General features: G+C 52.6%; 1 pseudogene across 1 annotated transcript; it reads right to left on the reverse strand.

The window, feature by feature from the left end:
* Positions 1-2,074: 2,074 nt before the first annotated feature.
* Positions 2,075-5,041, reverse strand: LOC308512226 (melanoma antigen preferentially expressed in tumors-like; annotated as a pseudogene). Its single transcript has 3 exons — positions 4,749-5,041; positions 3,757-4,362; positions 2,075-2,630 (listed from the first exon to the last, which is right to left on the reverse strand). The product of its transcript is annotated as a melanoma antigen preferentially expressed in tumors-like (transcript).
* Between the last annotated feature and the right edge of the window lie 446 nt (positions 5,042-5,487).

Raw genomic sequence — 5,487 nt, forward strand, 5'->3', positions numbered from 1 at the left:
ATTGCCCTTCCTCCCTCAGAACCTGCCAATTTTTATGATTTTTCTCAAATGCCAGAGGTTCTGATTCCCATCATGGACACTACTCCCTGTCAAGGTGGGGATGGGAAGAAAAGATGCATGTCAGACAGAGGGACAGGGAGAGGGAGAGGGAGAGAGAATAATAGAGAGGAAGAGAAAGAGAGCGTTTGCTGTAAGAGATATACATTTTCTGACCCATGTTCTCTTATCCCCTTTTATGGGGGGTGGGGAGCTCACCGACGGTTACAGAGACTTTGGCATTTTCTCTTCCTACTAAAAGAAGCAGATTGTGCCTGGCCAGTGTGGCTCAGTAGGCCTATGAACCAAGAGGACTTAGTTCAATTCTCAGTTGGAGCAGGGGCTGGAGTTTACGCCTGGATCTCCAGGTGGATGTGCAGGAGAAAGCCAACCAATGATTTTGTCTCATTATTGATGTTTTATCCATCTCTCCCTCTCCCTTCCTCTCTGAAAACAATAAGAATTGTACTAACAAACAGAAAAATGTGCTTATATGCTGATGGGCCCAAGCTAGAAGAGTGGAAGGTAGAAGAAAAAGAAAGGAATGGCAATAAAAAGAGAACGAAGGGCCAGGTGCTGTATGTGACAAGCTAGGAAGCTGCTGACACCCAGCAGAGAGCAGCAAGCACATGAGTGGCTGGCACTGAATGAGAGGCAGTAGAAGGAGAAAAACCAGGACTGACTTCCTCACATTTAGGGAGACATACAGGCAAATGGAGCCGTGCCCCGGGCCTGGATGTGTGGCCTTCTCCCTAGGTGGTCCTCTGGCAGGCCACTCAGTGAGCAAACTGAGACAGCCTAGGGCCAGAATGAGGTGGCAGGTGGGCAGGGAGCCTGTTCCATGCTGAGCAGCTAACTGTCCATTGACTGTGGGATCCAACAGCACACTAGGACATCTCCCTTTCACTTGGTTGTATTGCCCCTCAGGGTGGCCCTCCATACCCCCATCTCCCCGGTGTGACCTTCACCTGTGTCCACTTAAGTGCTCTCCGGGAACTGGCTTGAGGTTGTCCACTCTTTAGAACCGGGGTCTGTCACTGGCTCAGAGATGCTTTACCACCTCCTTGATTGATGGGAAGGAGGATCATGAGGGGAAAGTCTTCGAACATTAGACCATCCTCTACAAAAGGATGTCGTATTCTTAGGACAGGACACAGAACAAAGCAGAGGTTTATGCCAGCTTAGTATTTTGCTGAAAAGAATGTAAATGTGTTTACAGGCCACAGGAACTTGAATTCAAGAAGGGGATGTATCCAGGGGAATGACAGGCCTGGACTTGTGAGGCCAGTGGTCTGGGTCCCTGGCAGGCTGATATCCCTTTCAGTACTAGGGGCCTGACTGGTGCACAGGGAAGCCCTACCATGGAGCGGCCACAGGCCAGCGATGGAGGCTCCCAGTGGGGAGGAGTTTTAGTCCAGGGACTGGACTAGTTACCTGTGATGGCCCCAGAGTAGTTGTACCACAGTGGTGCTCACTGGAAGCCACTTTTTCCAATCCCTGTGGACGCACCTTGTGTGCGCTGACCCACTGAACAGTCACAGAGGTGAGTGAGTAGGTACCGGTGCACCAGAAAGAACCACCAAACCAGAAAGTATAAATGGTGATGTGATCTCCTGGGACCAACCTCAACCAGCCTAGTGTCTGCGCATCACGATGCTCATGCCTTCTTACTTGGCCAGTAACTGCAGGTGGGAGAGTTGGGTTAACATGTCATGGAGGACACCAGATGGTTAACATCCAGTTCTCTTTATTACTGACATTTATTCACAACCATTCAAGCAAAGGTAATCCCCGCATCTACCACCCAAACCTCAGTCTCTCCCCCTGAGAGATTCAGGTGGATATTTCTAACTCCTTAGGACAAATCTCCCCAAAGAAACCATTGAGTCCCCTGTCAGCATTTCCCCCCACCCTGAGTATTTGTCTGAAACTGGCTGCTGTGTTCCTGTACGGTATACTTATGTCCGGGTTTCAGTGCCCAAGGGCCCAGAGTAAAGCCTATGAGATGTACACCCAGCTGGACACTCAAGCAACAGGATCACAGAATGGGAGTTGGGTCAAGGAAAGTACTACAGCCACAGTGAGGACAGGGGTAAGCGCAGAGCCAGACCATGCTGGGCCGCCCCAACTCCTGCAGCATATGCTTCAGCACGGCATGCATCTGGGCAAGTCGGCCCAGGTTGATGGTGCCGCTCCTTTCCTCGTAACTCTCCAGGGGGGCCGCATAAATCACGCAATTCAGCTTGCTCAGCCCAACAATGTGGCGAAGCAGGTCCTCCAGGACGATCATGGAGATGGGGTTTTCACAGAAACTTAGGGTTGTGAGCTGGGAGCAGTGGCTCAGGGCTGGCAGGATGTCCAGGAACTGGGCATCCATGATCCCACACTTATCCAAGTCCAGGTCCTGGAGAGTGGGGGAGGCTCTCTCTAAAAGAAATCGGAGTGACCCAGAACTGATATTGGTCAGGTTGAGCCCACTGAAACTCAGGCCTTTCAGCTGGCTGACGTTCAGTTGCTGGGATAGATGTCTCAAGTCTCTTTCGAAAAGCAGGCAGTTAGTGATGGACAGGGTCGCCAAGGGGGTCCTCAGGCACCTGGGGAGACATAGAACAGTTACATGTGGGGGATGGACCTGGTGGGCAGAGGCAGGTGAGGATGATGCAGGCCTTCAGGGTAAAGAGGCCCATGTCACCAAAGCCTAGAGTGTTCCGGATGATGATCAAACCCAGGATGTTGCACAGTGAAAAGTGACATTCAAGTCAGAGCAAATTTGAGTGGAATCTTTCCCCATCTGTTATCTGCTCCGTGATGGATTCAACTGGATGAAACCTCACACACTCCATTTACTCATCCGTCAAGTGGAGCACATCATACAGCCCAGCCCAAACACACAGGTGTTCTGAACATAAAGGTGGGAGGTAAAGATGGGAGGAGCTCAGAAAGGAGCCTGACCCAGGGTCTGAAGCAGGAGGCAACCAGTGCATTTTAGTATTGGAGACATGTCCTGAAATGCCTGCAACTCGGGCTTCCTTCCAGCCACAGCCTAGACCCCTGTCACCATCATCTCTTAGCCCAATGAGGCCTCTGGCAGTTGTGCAGAAAGGGCTAACCTGGGCACAGTCAGGCAACATCAAACGAGAGCTGACACCCTCCAGGAACTTAGATCACTGCACTGTTTACAAACCACCTATCCAATTTCGTAATGACTCCCTCAGGAACCCTGCATTTACCACGCATTCTGTTTGCAAGAGCCTATGGCAACCCTTGGCAGACAGGTGAATGATGCAGGTTTGGAGTGAAAGGCTGCCATGGCCAAATCTCTAAGTGCGGAACTTAACCCCTGAAACCTCACCTCTGATTGGCTTTCCCCTTGTCATTGCAATCGTCACTTGGTTCTATTGCATCATCTTCCCTTCCACACCACTTACAAGGATGCCCAAAGCTACCATCCCCTGGCCTGAAGCCTCCATTACGCCAAATCCTAGCAAGGAGTCCCTTTAGTAGCCTCTGTCCTAGTGCATATGTCCTACCTTTGTCTGGGGGGTTATGTGACAACATGCAAGGTGACAGAGCGGTGAACAAGACACTGACTGTGTGGCCCGTCTAGTGGCTCAGGCACTCTAGCACTGCTGAGGGACTGCACACAGGAGAGCCCATCACTGTGCACTGAAATGGAAAGGGACTCGATCTGGTCGTCAGGGAAAGCTCGCCACCCCTCACCTGAGGATCTCGTCCAGGCGGCCTCTGAGGATGGAGACATCATCCAAATTGAGCTCCTGGAGGTGGGGCAGTCTGAAGAACTGAGAGGTGACCAGGCTAACACACTGCTCCTCCTCCTCCAAGGTGGTGTGAGAAGACGTGAAGACATGGGAGAGACGGAACCGGCGCAGATTGCCCATCTAGCCCAGGTAAGGAGCGAACTTCCTCAGGGTGGACAGCTTCCAGGTACAGTTTACCTCCAAATCCTGGACAGAGTCCAGCTGCACCATATCCAGGATGTTAGTGTTTTGCTTCGACATCGCAAAAACCTTCAGCTTCTTACAGCAAAGGTGCAGCAAACCTCTCCTCTCGCTGATTTTCTTAATCAGGTAGCTGAGGGACTCATCAAGGACACCTTTCTTGAGGCAAAGGTCTACTAACAGCTCCACGGGGGCCAAGGGTGGACTTGGCCTGGCTGTTAAGCTGCGCACTTTCCTCCTCTTCCTCATGGGCTGCGGGGCCTCAGGCTCCAGCAGTGAGCACAGATGGGCTCTGGTTCCGGCCCACACAATCCAGAACTCCTGATGAACTCTCTTCTGTAAATTAAGCACCTGCAGTTTCCATCTCCTGTGGAGAAAATAGGAGTTATGCTGGGGTGCATTATGATAACAAGGAATAAGACCATGAGTCTAGGAATCTGGGCAGCTGGGCCAGACACCTGACTGGACTTTTGACTCAATGTCCCAGAATCACCTGCTCCTGGTGCTACTGGGATCCTTCATGGTCCCCATTCCTGGTACATTTAGGTGCCACCAGGAAGGAGTGGGCTCATGTCCCTTCGGTCACCCTCGGCATTTTCACCAGCCGTATATATCCGAAGCCTGTTCCCACAATGACCCCAGCAGTGGCTCCAAGGCCTGCCTCAGTTCTCCCTTTGGCCCTGCACACTCCCGGATCCCAGCTGTAACTGCTCAGATCCCCAGGGTGCTACCAGGCAACTGAATCCCCCATACCTGTGTCGAGTGTCCTGGGCAAGCAGGACATCGAGTCCCTCGAGCACAGCCTGCAAGATATCCTGGTAAGGCTGCCGATGGTTCATCAGGGCCCCCAGAGGGAGGCAGGGGAAGGGCCAAGCCTGCACCATGGCCTTCAGGACTCTGCTGTGCTTCCCAGCGAAGGCTGCCATGAACAGAGGTGGGAAGAGCTCCATAGGAAGCCACTCCAGAGCAGCGATGGCTGAGGCTTCATCCCGCAGCAGGCTCTGACATGCCAGTTCCAGGAGTCTGCGTGGAGCTGGGAGGCTCATCCCCATGAAGCTGCTATGAAAGAGATCATGGGAGACAGTCAGGAGCAAGGCATCTTGTCAGGCTGAGCATGAGCAAACCCGGCCCTTCTCCCTTCAGAGGGACCAGCTGAGGGCCAAAGGCACTCCTCCAGCAACAACTGGAGCGCCCCCCAAATTACCCCAACCCCGTTTTCTGCTTAGAATCTCAAAGCCACTCAGCCCTGCCTCTCCTCTGCCACTGGCAGGACAAGAACCAGGCACCAAGGAGGGGTGAGATGACAACTGGACACCTCCCGCATCTACCCACTGGCTAGCTGGAATTCTGCTGTGCAGTGAGTACTGGGACACCATAGAGAGGATTCCACCCTTTACAGAAAAAAAGTTTCTGAGGATCACTGAAGGACTGAAAACGCCTGGAGTAGGGAGCAGCCCGTGGCCCAGGACTGCCTCTTGCTAATTTCCAGGAA

The sequence above is a fragment of the Myotis nattereri genome (assembly GCF_964212035.1).
Source record: "Myotis nattereri genome assembly, chromosome: Y".
In the NCBI taxonomy this organism is placed as follows: Eukaryota; Metazoa; Chordata; class Mammalia; order Chiroptera; family Vespertilionidae; genus Myotis; species Myotis nattereri.